General features: G+C 47.5%; 1 pseudogene; it reads left to right on the forward strand.

The window, feature by feature from the left end:
- The first annotated feature begins 2,610 nt into the window (after positions 1–2,610).
- LOC129034637 (N-chimaerin-like) overlaps positions 2,611–13,276 on the forward strand; it is a 31,361-nt pseudogene continuing 20,695 nt past the window's right edge.

Genomic DNA, 13,276 nt, shown 5'->3' on the forward strand with positions numbered 1-13,276 from the left:
ACTGCATTTCTTTTCTTCTTCTTCTTTTTTTTTTTTTTTTTTTGAGACAGAGTCTCGCTCTGTCACCCAGGCTGCAATGCAATGGCACAGTCTTGGCTCACTGCAACCTCCGCCTCCCAGGTTCAAGGGATTCTCCTGTCTCAGCCTCCTGAGTAGCTGGGATTACAGGTGTGCGCACCACCACACCCGGCTAATTTTATTTTTGTATTTTTAGTAGAGACAGGGTTTCACCATGTTGTTCAGGCTGGTCTCGAACTCCTGACCTCATGATCCGCCTGCCTCGGCCTCCCGAAGTACTGGGGTTACAGGCATGAGCCACCGTGCCCGGCCAATACTACATTTCTTTTCTTAAAGTACACCCTGAAATTGTGACTGCTGCAGGCCCCACAAAACCTCGATCTGCCCCAGCTCAGCACCCATGTCTTGAGGCAAAGTAGAAAAACAAAAGATATGTGGGAGAAGCATATTTTTTGATTAAAAAAAATACAGAAAAAGGTATATTGACATGTAGGCATCAAGAGTATTCCTACTCACTTAAAATGAAAAGAAAGTGTGTCTGGATTCATTTTTCTCTTTGCTACCCCACTTGACTCATTCCTGTTACCTGCCTGGCCCCTGTGAGCATCTAAGTTTGTAATCTCAGTGTCAAAAATTGTGTGGGCTTGACTCCGAGGCAAGTGACAGCCAAGGATGGTTAAAGGATGAGGTGAGCCCACGGCAACTGCCGAGGTGTGCGATTCCTGTTCAAAAGGGAGACAAGGCGTGAATGACTTCCGAGTAGAAAGAAGCCCTCTTATCATACAAGATCAGCGTTGATAGTCATTTAATGGAAATGGTCTCTTACAGTACAGAGTCAAGGAAAATGATACATGTTCACCTTAATCACATTGTTTTCCTTTCAAAGAGATCCACAAATCTTGTGAAGTCGGACCAGGCATGTTCTTTAAGAATGGGGCCTCCTGCCGGAGCACCACTTCCTCTTTTGTGCAGGAACCAACTCCTGAACGCAGCATCCCCCCCTCCACTCCTGAACGCAGCATCCGCCCTGCTCCACTCCTGAACGCAGCATCCGCCCTGCTCCACTCTGGGCTCCTTTGAAGTGGAGTCAAAACTTAAGGCACTTGCGTGAGTTCGGTGCAGAATATTCAAGATTCTCAGGATTTCCCCCAGCCTTTCCTCATTGTCTCACTGACACCTAATGGAAGAGCAGCTTTGAACTGCTCATCTTTATCTAGTTTTTCTAAAGCATCCAAATGAGTTTTCATAGAAACAACCCTTTATTCCTCTTCCTATTTAACCAGTTTATGTGATATTTAACTAAGTTACAAATCAATCCCAGAGAATAAATAAATAAATAAATTTGGAATCCAACACCACTGACTCTGGATGAGCACCCAACTCAACGGGTGGGAACTGGTGCAGGGAGCAGCCCGCAGGCTCGGAGCTTGCTGCCTGTCCCGTGCCCACTGGGGCTTCCCAAAGGACTAGAGTTTCCGATCCCAGGATAGTGGGTTCTGGGAGGGGCTTCAGCTGAGCATCTTCTTTTCGTGGGGACAAGGCAAGGTGGTGCAATGTGCAAAGCCGCCTACTGAGCAAAAGAAAACGTGAACTCCAGTGTGGCTCCTTCCTAACCGTGTGAGCCAGGGAAGCTTGCACTCCTCCTGCCACCCATTCTTGGGCTGCTGAAGAATCCCAGGCCTTTGCTCCCTCATCCACTGCGTGCAGGGGGCAGTCGGAAGAGCAGGAACACAAGTACTACCCCTCCCAACACGTGTGCCTCCTGACCCCGCCTACAGTCAATAGACCATCTCCAGGCTCTGCTGGCCCTCCTGTTAGGGTGATGGGACTGTGGGACTGTGGCTGCCCTTTCTTTTCTTTCTTTTTTTTTTTTTGAAATGGAGTCTTGCTCTGTCGCCCAGGCTGGAGTGCATGTTGTGATCTCGGCTCACTGCAAGCTCCGCCTCCTGGGTTAGCTGGGATTACAGGCACATGCCACCAAGCCTGGCTAATTTTTGTATTTTTAGTAAAGATGGGGTTTCACCATGTTGGTCAGGCTGGTCTCAAACTCCTGACCTCGTGATCTGCCCGCCTCGGCCTCCCAAAGTGCTGGGATTACAGGCGTGAGCCACCACGCCCTGCCTGTGGTTGCCATTTCTAAACCACCCCTTCCTTGAGCACAGATCCTCTCCCCTCCAGCAGTCCTCCCCGTTCTCTCTGGCACCCTCCACTCTCCGCTCTGTTCTGGCCCTCACCCATCAGCGTGGGCCGAGGATCCCGAAACAACAAACCCTCTCTTGGTGCCATATCTTGCTCCAGCCACTACCCTATTTTTCTCCCTCTCTTTACAGCAACTCCTAAAACGACTTTTCCGTATTTGCAATTCCCAATTTCTCTTCTCCATTTCCCTCAGGAACTTGTGCCCATCAGGCTTGTGTCCCATGGGTCCCCTGAAATGGGTCATTTCAGCCCTCTCCTTAGTTAACCCAGCGGCAGCACTCCAGCCACTTTCTTCACTTACATTCCAGCCCAGAGCATTTCTTTGGCAGCTGCATCTCAGTCTCTGTTCCGGAGTGAACCGTGTCCCCTCAGAAGGCTCTGTTAAAGTCCGTCATGCCACTTCCTAGGACGGTGACCTTATTTGGAAATAGGGTCATTGCAGATAGAATCAGCTACGATGAGGGCACACTGGAGCACGTGAGTGTGTCCTTATGAGAAGACAGCCATGTGCAGACTCAGAGAGAAGACAAAGGGAGCTGGGGTCCCTCTCCTAAGAAGCTTTGCTCTTCTCCGTGCTGATTCCTATGGATTTGGAGGTAACACTTCCAGTATCACCACTGGGATGGATTTCCTGTTTATCTCACACGGTTCAGCAGGGTTTTGCATGCTTGTCATTTCGACAAAGAACACAGGAAAAGCAGAGATGGCCATTCGACCTCAGCCTGGTGGGGGAGAGGTAACGCAGACAAGGAGGCAAGCAGAGTATGAGAGACAAGAGGGAGGGGAGACTTGACAGTGTGTTTCGGTCATGGATCTAGTCCATTCTACAGGTAGCACCAGTCTGGCCATGCCCAGTTATGTGTCAATTCATGTCCTTTGTTTTTCTTTTTGTAGAGACGAGGTCGGGCTATGTTGCCCGAGTGGGTCTCAAACTCCTGAGCTCAAGTGATTCTCCCGTCAGCCTTCCAAAGTGCTGGGATTACAGGCATCAGCTCCTACACCCAGCCATTGCCTGTTTTTTTTTATTACAGTAATTCATGCTAAGTCTCTGTAACTTGCGCTTGAAAGAGCTCACTGCAACCTCTGCTTCCCGGATTCAAGCAATTCTCCTGCCTCAGCCTCCTGAGTAGCTGGGATTACAGGCATACGCCACCACACCTGGCTGATTTTTGTATTTTTAGTAGAGATGAGGTTTCATCATGTTGGTTAGGCTGGTCTTGAACCCTTGACCTCAAGTAATCTGCTCACTTGGGTTTTAGGAGAAGGATAAAATATGGACAAGGAGGCCAGTCATAGGATTGTGAGTAAAAGCAGGGCTCCTGGGTAGCTGGGCAGATGGAAGTACACTGCGTGTGCCCTCCCGTCACCTCTGCTGTTTAGGGAGTTCTCCAGGGGTCAAACGTCAGGGTGCCACAGAAATGTGGGAAGTGTGCAGAGAGGAAATGAGAGAAAGAAACTGAGATTCAGAAATTTAAAAGAAAAAAATCGTTGAACAGGCAAATTTGAGGAACTGAAATGCATTTGAGGACGTGCATTCCCAAAACAGCTACCTTTTTTTTTTAACGAAAAAGGGCTCTCTAGAATGGTAGGCAGGTATCAATTTCCTGTTTCCAACGCTACCAGGTGACCAGAGGGCTGACAAGGATGGATAATGAGTAAAGACCAGGCGTACTCATGTCCTAGATCTGCTGTAAGAAGTCTGCTGTGGGCCAGGCCCGGTGGCTCATGCCTGTAATCCCAGCACTATGGGAGGCTGAGGCGGGTGGATCACCTGAGGTCAAGAGTTCAAGACCAGCCTGGCCAACGTGGTGAAACCTCGTCTCTACTAAAAATACAAAAATTATCCAGGTGTGGTTGTGTGTGCCTGTAATCCCAGCTACTCAGGAGGCTGAGGAAGAAGAATTGTTTGAACCCAGGAGGCAGAGGTTTCAGTGAGCCAAGACCGTGTCATTGCACTCCAGCCTGGTGACAGAGCAAACACTCCATCTCAAAAAAAAGAGAGATCTTCTGTGGCTTACAACAATGGGAATTTACTCTCTTACAGTTCTAGGGGCCAGAAGCCCCACATCAAATTAGTGGTGGGGCTATGTTCCCTCTGCGGGCTCTGGGGCACCCCTTGCCTTGCCTCATCCAGCTTCTAGTGGCAGTTGTGTCACCCCAGTCTCTGCCTCTGACTTCATTCACGTGGCCTTCTTGAGTGTTCTGTCTTCTGCCTGTGTCTTCCCCTATTTGTATAAGGACACTTGTCACTGGACTTGGGACTTGCCAGATAATCCAGGATGATCTCAAGATCTGTAACTGAATTACATTTGCAAAGACCCTTTTTCCAGATAAGATCACATTCACAAGTTCCAAGTGGACATATTTTGTAGGGGGTCACCATTCAACCTACAGCACAAGGACTTGCAGGCAGTGAGGTACATGACATTTCTGCTCAGGCAGACAACGATTTCAAGCTTTTTCTCTTTCTATTTATACATGGCGGTGGAAAAATCAGCATTTAAAGACTGAAATAACTTCTAAATGCCTTCCTTTTCTAACGGGTATTGAAATAAGGTTATCCATTAAGAGACGGTTTTTGGCCCGATGCAGTGGCTCACACCTGTAATCTCAGCATTTTGGGAGGTCGAGGTGAGCAGATTGCTTGAGCCCAGGAGTTCGAGACCAGCCTGGGAAACATGGCAAAACCCTATCTCTACAAAAACTTTTTAAAAGTTTGCTGGGTGTGGTGGCACATACCTGTAGTCCCAGCTACTCAGGAGGCTGAGGCAGGAGGGTCACTTGAGCCCAGGAGGTCAAGGCTGCAGTAAGCCATGATTGTGCCACTGCACTCCAGCCTGGGTGACAGAGTGAGACCTCGTCAAACAAAAAAAAAGAGATGGGCTGGGAGCGGTGGCTCAAGCCTATAATCCCAGTGCTTTGGGAGGCCGAGGCAGGTGGATCACCTGAGGTCAGGAGTTCGAGACCATCCTGGCCAACATGGTAAAACTCTGCATCTACTAAAAATACAAAAATTAGCCGGGTGTGGTGGTGGGCGCCTGTAATCCCAGACACTTGGGAGGCTGAGGCAGGAGAATTGCCTGAATCTGGGAGGCAGAGGTTGCAGTGAGCTGAGATCGTGCCATTGCACTCCAGCCTGGGTGACAGAGCGAGACTGTCTCAAAAACAAAACAAAACAAAAACATGGTTTTCAATAACCTTTGCACAGCCACACATGTAAAGCACATCTTGGGAGAGGAGGATCCCTGCTGGTGGGCGTGGACCGCTGCAGGCTGCCATGTCGATAAAACAGATCACAGGAGATTGCAAGTTCCCGCCGCAGGTCGAACCCCACCCTCTTTCCTATGACTCACACTCCAGCTTTGAGGGCCCTCGTGTTCGTTTCTATTTCTTTAGTGCATGAGGTACCCCAGCTTCCCCAGTTTCCAAAGCCACGCAGGAGTATGAAAATCTTCCTCCGGTCTTCTTGCAAGTTATAGTTAGAATATTACCTCACCGATCCCCAAGGTGGAAGAAATGAGAAGCAGAAACATTTCACTAGTCTAGCACACCTACCCAAAGATTGTGCGCCTACAGATGTGCTGACAAATTTTGAAGGGACACCAAAGGGAGTAGAAGATCTGGTCTTGCTTAGAAGAAATTATTTAAGGAGTAGAATTTCTTTGAGACCAGGAGTGAGCAGGTTAGGGCAGTGCCAGGAACCCTTAGAGACTCCCATCAACCCCAGCATCAGAACCTTCTTCCTAGGATGCAGACATGAGTGTGAGGAGAAGTTTTTACTCTGCCGTGATCAAAGGCCAGGTATATTTCAACCCCTGAAGGCGTGGTGATTCACAAGCCCTGACTGGCTCATGTAAGCAAATATAATTAAATCAGTTCTGTCAAAGCCAGCACGTGGTCTGTTTTCTTTGTTGTGATGGGACAGAAATCAAGGGCCAAAGATCCCACAGAACCCAGTCAGATTGCTTACGGGCTCTGAAAGCATGAAACATAAGTGCCGTTTCCCTCCATGTTATCAGGGGAGAGGCACGGGTCAAATTACGGCATATACAAATAGACCACATTCGAGGACCTTTATACTTATATATTTATTTTTTTACGCCAGGTATCAATCATTCAGCCTTTTTTTTCCTTTCTCCTTCTCACTCTCTCTTTCCTTTTTCTTTCCCCTCCCTCTTTTTTGATGGCTGTTGTTTGCTTCTTTATATTACAAAAGTAGTACGGCACCATCCTTTTTTACATGTAGAAAGTAGAAATAAAACAGTCACCTGCAAACTTACCACAGAGGGAGACATTCTGAATGTTCCTGGGTGTGTTTTTAAGCATACTGTACATGTGCATTTTTAAGCATAAAAAAGAAATTTCCTGAAATACAATTATTTGGATAAATAATTTAGAACTATTAATTAATAATTTATTTAATATTATTAGTTAATAGTAATGGCTAATTACTTAATATTAATATTTTATTGATGATTTTATTCTGAAGCTTTTGCTACATACTATAAAATTGCTCTCCAGAAATGTTCTATCCCCTTTCACTCCCGCTGGGAATGTAGAATACCTGCTTCCTCGCGCCAGCTCTCATCAACCTTGTTGGATAAATAAGTAGACCCAAAGATCTGGTGGTCTCAGGTTTTGTTACTAAAGGCAAAGCTGCTCATTGTAAACATAGGAGAAAAGAAATCTTTCTGAGTGGTGACTGGAGCTTTCTGGAGTGGAAAGGCATCGTAAATGAAAGAAAGACAGGTGCCACCTCTACTCCAGGGTTATCGAGAGCTTGTCTGAAATACTTTGTAATGAATGATTTAGGTCAATGAGAGGGTGATTCCAGTGAAGGAATTTTCGTATCGAGAAGGCAGCTGCGGGCGAGAGTAAGTGAATGGCCGTTATTGTCTGAGATTAAAGCAGCAAACCCTTCAAATAGAGGACGCATTGTGTGCAAGAGCTAATTAAAAACACGGTTGAAAGTGAACATCAGTGTACATGGGAGGGTTGTTCTAACTATAGAGTTTGTGATTTACTCCATGACATAGATCTTATCTTGAGTGAGTTATGATATTTTCTGGGTCTCAGCCATGAGCCCTCAATGAGCTGACCTTATTGTGGTAAAATAATCAGAGTTCAGGTTAGTCATCACCAACTATCTGGGCATGCCAAGGAAAAATAATAAATGGGCAACTGTGTAATGCTTAGATTTAATCTCATTAGGAGGCCTTTGTGGTAAAATTGTGGGAACTGAATTACAGTGAACTAACTCTGGAACCTATGCTGTAATGTCAGAATCATTCTCTTCTATTCAAAAAGCAATTATGCCTAAAATTAAAACATAACTGTTGTAAAATAGCTTCATGTTTCAAGCGGCAACCAGGCAGTTCTGAACCACGAGATGCTGAGTTGGTAGACACAAGTTGGGATTAAGGTCAAGGGGTCTGCCTCTGAGCCCCTGGGCCACTGAGAGGGCTGTTCAGGATCCCAGTGGGGCAACTAGTCCGTCCATCGAATCCAAGCCCTGCAGACAGGAAAATTAACATGTATCTAAGGCCTTACAAAATCAAACTATGGGAAAGAGAAGATGTTGAAAAAAAAGTTGAAAATGAAACTCACCATTCTAAACATGACGCGTGCCCTCAGATGTGAGCCCGCCTTGAGTTAGCCAAGGCCAGCGGCTCTTCCCTCATGCCTAAGCTACGCCTCTTCAAAACTTCAGTCTGCCTGTCCTCCGAGTCTGGGTTTCCTCCAACATCTTCCCTTTCCTTCTTTCTTCCTTCCCTTCTTCCTTCCTTCCCTCCCTCCTTCCTTCCCTCCCTCCTTCCTTTCTTCCCTCCCTCCTTTCTTTCTTCCCTCCCTCCTTTCTTTCTTTCTTCCCTCCCTCCTTTCTTTCTTTCTTCCTTCTCTTCTTCCTTTCTGCCTCCCTCCCTTCTTTCCTCCCCTTCTCTCTCCCTTCTTTCCTTCCTCCCTCCCTCCTTTCTCCCTGCCTTCCCTTCTCCCGTCCTGCTTATCTTCCACAGGCAAACATAGGGCCCACTCAGCCCCAAGCCCCGTTCCGGGCTGCAGCACTAGACAAGTCTAATGGGCATGGTTTGCAGCCTGCCTGGGCGTCCAGCAGCCATACTCTCTCTGGACAACCAAAGGCAAGTTCTGCTGGAGCCTGACCGCCAGCTCAGTCCCCTCCGGGGTTGGTTCCCACCATTCCTCTTGATCACCTCTCCCTCCCTCCCCATCTGGATCTAAGGGATGGGTCGTCAGACCCCGGAAGGGGGCAGCTGTGGAGCTGCTGCCTCTGATGATTTGTGGCTGAGACCCCGTGCAAGCGGGAGGCCCCTGCGATAGGGTTTCAGTCTGAAGAAGATCTGGAGGGAGGAGGCATTTTTTTCTAAGATGCTGATGTTTGAGTAGCAGTAATAAGGACAAGTAGGGTGCATTGTTTACAGTTGAAGACAATGAATAGTCTACGTCTACTCTTCTAATCTGTGACTACTACCCCTGACAGCAAGGAGCTGACAAGATGTCCATGAAGCGAGAAGACATGGAAGGGGAGGAGCAGCGTCTCCCCCTGACTCTCCCGCCCCGCCCTAGCCTGCCCTGCCGGCACCAAACACAGGCATCAGGCTCACCTGTGCTCCGGTGTGTGTGACCAAGAACCCTGCGGGCTCCTCTCCACCCTCCACTCTCAGGAAATAACAGGAAAGATGTCTCCCTGGCATGCCTGGACTCTTGCCTTTATTCACTCAGCCCAGGAGTCCAGGTGCTCGGGTGCAGGCCTGGCCCCAGCACTCACCGGCCACATGCCTGACCTTGGGGAGGTTGCTGAAGCTTCCTATGCCTAGCTCCCTCACCTGAAAAGTGTGGCTATTACTAATCCCCACCCTCTAAGCCTGGTGGGAGGACTAGGAGATAAGGCAGGTGAAGGGCTTGGCACACCATAGGAGTCCACTGCATGCTGTCTCTTGTTGGAGAGATGGCCATCAAACGCCTGCTATGATCCAGCGCAGGGACGTGGCCCCTTCTCCCAGCTGGAGGATGGCCAAGAAAACCACACAAGACAACCCATGCCAGCCGTCGGGGTCTGGAGGAGCAAAGTGAACGGACATCCAATCAGGCTGGGATAGGAGAAGGGACTCAACGGAGATTTTGCAGACGGAATGACCGATCGATTGAATTCCTAATGATAAATCAAGCTTCACCAGGTGAGGAGAGATGGGGATGGGAAAGGGGAGAAAACTCCAGGTAACAAGAGTCGTTTGCCAGTGGTTCTCTAAGGTTAGAACAGATCACAAAGGCTCCCTGTGGCAAAGAGGATGCAGTCGAACCGGGAAGTGTCTCTGCTGCCATGGGAAGAAATTTAAACTTTATCCCAAAAGCCAAGGGAAGACCCTGAAGGATCTTAAACAACCTGATCCCCTAAAGGAGTAACAAACCCGCATTCGATTGTCCACTCTCATCCTTATCATGTATCTGAAAGAAAACACAGGGGATTTTTTTGTTTTCGTTTTTTGGTCTTCTCAAAAATATTTGTCGTAACACATGTCTGGGATGTGAATTGTGGCCAATTTTCCCTGAAGCGGTAGTTATGATTTTGTAGAGGCAACTGGCTAGATACTAAATGCGAGATTTTTTATCCCCATCTTTTTTCTCATGTTGTGCAATCATTTCTAAAAAGGACCCATCAATTGTATTTCTTTATCCGGGTCCTCCACATGGATGGATTTGTGGCAGAGTCTTTTGCAACATTTAGGGCAAACCACTTGGCTGAGCTGTCAAGTCAGTGCACGGGTAATCAGCAGATTTATTCGAGGAAATGTATTTATGGTCCTGAATGGCTGTTAAATGGAGCCATTATCTGGCCTTCTCGCTGTTGCTACAAATGTCCCTCCAGAGCGTGGGTACCCACACTAAGTCCATCATGCTTCCAGGGCATGAATTCAAGACGGTATTCATGCTGCCTCCAGTCAATGCACACGCATGTGCTAAGGTCATGTCAGTCGCGCTTCTTGAACACTGAGGCACAAACTCAATGCCAGATGCTTTATTAAACATTCCCAGGGCAATCAAAGGCAGAAAGAGGGAGAAAGAGGATTTGTTGAACAGCCAGTGGAGACGAGGGGTTGAAATGCTGCCCTAAATTATTCATGGCTTGCTCTGAGCTGAGGAGGAATCATAATAAGCATCCTGGGGCCATTGTAGAGGACATCATCTTTCTTCTGGCCCCAGGGGTGCCCTCTCCACAAGAGTTTAATGAGAAAAAGCCCAGGCGAGCAGGAAGCCTGGACCAGCGGACCATCTGCAAGGAACGGCAGGGCTGGAGCTCTCGGGTTGAGTTTCTGAAGACCTGGCACAGCTGCAAAGCGATCAAAATGGAAACTCTTGGTTTCCATGTTCTAGTCCCCACTTTGCAAATACACTTTGAGACATCGATGCTTTGAAATTTCTTACAAAATGTCTGTGCCAAACCCCAAAATACCTTTTCCATATGTTCTTGTTTTGCTTCCATACCTCTAAAGCTTGTACAACAGAAATGGGAACAGATTCTTAAAGAACGTACCCATTTTTATTTATTTAAATAACTAATTTTGTATGTATAGACATAGGCATGTGTGCACAGAAATACAGAAGGGTTGCAAGTATCAGCAAATTAGATACCTCCAAAGTCTGATATATGTGCACCTTTAATGAGGAGAGATTACTATTTCAAAAGTGAAATTCTTACAGAATTTTCACATTCTAGGGGAAAAGGCATTGTTCAAAGTAGCGGATGGCCAGTCATGTTGACTCACACCTGTAATCCCAGCACTTTGGGAGGCTGAGGCAGGCAGATCGCTTGAGCTCAGGAGTTCCAGACCAGCCTGGGCAACATGGCGAAATGTGGTCTCTACAAAAAGAAAAAAAAAATAGTTGGGTGTGATGGTGTGAGCCTGTAGTCCCAGCTACATGGGAGACTGAGGTGGGAGGATAACCTGAGTCCAGAAGGTGGGGGCTGCAGTAAGCCAAGATTGCCTCACGGTACTCCCACCTGGGTGACAGAGCCAGACCCTGTCTCCAAAAAAAAAAAAAAAAAAAAAGTAGGTGGCACTTAGGCTTAAGAAAACATTTATGGGCCTTTTGGTCCGGAAAGATGAAGGCCCTGTCCAGTCTGGGTGGCTTGGGATTAGGCAGAGGAGAGTGGGAAATGAGAGAACTAAATTGCTCAGTTCAGTAAAGTAATGAGAACTTGGGTGTTCTGGCAGTTCTAGAGGGAAAAGACTCTGTGGGCCTAGAAGATGAGAAGAGGAACAGAAGGGTCTAGAAATGGAGTGTAGGCCTCAGAAAACATAGCAGCCATAGCACTGCCAGAATGAGAAGGCCCTGGGCAGGAAGAGCTGATATTTAACTGCAAGTCATTGCCTAATCCGAGCAGCACGTAGGACTCCTCTTGAGCCCTAAACTTTCATCACATGCTTGTGCTGGTGGTGCCTTGGGAAATGAAGAGAGAGGAATTGAGGCCACCAAGGAATACAGGCCACCAAGATTCAGGAAAAGCAGGAATTTGTAACAAGAGATAATCGTGGGAACATAAGGCTGTAATCCCCCACCCCCAAATCTGGGTGAGTCTCCAGAAGGCTTGGTGAGACCTTGAACCTTCTGTATCTAGAGCATGCTGGAGAGCCTCCAGCAAGTCACACGAAGATGGCAGGAAAAGGACATTCCAGGGGCTGGAAGACATTAGGAGCATCCAGGCAGCTGACCCCAGATCCCAATCATGCATAGTTTTGTGTCAATATCAGAAAAAGAAGAAAAGAAGTGCTTATGAGTCATCATCTCCAGATTCGCTGTTCTGAGTCTCCACTGGGTACCAAATCAACACCTCTGGCTCCCGTTATAGACTAAATTGTGTTCCTCCAGAATTCATATGTTGAAGCCCTAACCCCCAACATGACTTGGAGAGTGGGCCTATTAAGAAGTCTTATCATTAAGGTTAAATGAGGTGATAAGAATGGGGTTCTAATCTAGTAAAGCTGGTGACTGTGTAAGAAAAGGAAGAGAGACCAGAGACCTGTCTCGCTGCAAGAACAGAGGAGCAGCCGTGGGAGGGGACAGTGAGAAGGCAGATGTCTGTCAGCCAAGGAAAGAGGCCTCACCAGAAACCAGCCCTGACAGGGCCTTGATCTGGGATTCTCGGCCTCTAGAACTGTGAGAAGATACATTTCTGTCACTGAAGGCACCTGTCTGTGGTATTTCATGGTGACCGCCCAAACAGACGCACGCAGCTCCTGATGCACTTTTCTTTCCTTGGCTATTTTTTAAACTGTTGCTATAGGCCTGGAGCAGTGACTCACGCCTGTAATCCCAGCACTTTGGGAGGCCGAAGTAGGCGGATCACCTGAGGTCAGGAGTTTGAGGCCAGCCTGGCCAACATGGTGAAACTCCATCTCTACTAAAAATACAAAAATTAGCCGGACATGGTGGTGGGCACCTGTAATCTCAGTTACTCAGGAAGCTGAGGCAGGAGAATTGCTTGAACCCGGGAGGCGGGGGTTGCAGTGAGCTGAGATTGCACCATTGCATGCCAGCCTGGGAGACAGAGCAAGACTCTGTCAAAAAAAAAAAAAAAGTTGCTATAGTTTGAATGTTCCATCCCCTCCAAAACTTATGCTGAAATGCAATCCCCGATAAGACAGTACTGAGAGGTGTGGTATTTGGGAGGTGATTGAGGCATGAGGGCTCTGCCATCGTGAATGAGATTAGGTGCTCTTATAAAAGGGCTTGATGGAGGAAGTTCAACTCTCTTGCCCTTCTGCCTTCTGTGAGGACACAGCCTTCCTCCCCTCTGGAGGAGGCAGCATGAAGCAGAGACTGGACTCCCAGCAGATTTGTCTTGGACTTCCCAGTCTCCAGAACTGTGAGAAATGCATGTCTGTTTTTACTATAGTTATCCAGTCTTAGGTATTTTGTTATAGCAGCACATGGACTAAGTAAACGCCTTTTCAGTTTTTCTGTTTGAAACAAAGAAGAGAGCTCCAGTAGGCACAGTTCCTTCTTTTTAACTTCTTCAATTAATGAGGTGCTAGTTTCCCGTTTC

Source organism: Pongo pygmaeus, chromosome 3 (genome assembly GCF_028885625.2).
Source record: "Pongo pygmaeus isolate AG05252 chromosome 3, NHGRI_mPonPyg2-v2.0_pri, whole genome shotgun sequence".
NCBI lineage: Eukaryota > Metazoa > Chordata > Mammalia > Primates > Hominidae > Pongo > Pongo pygmaeus.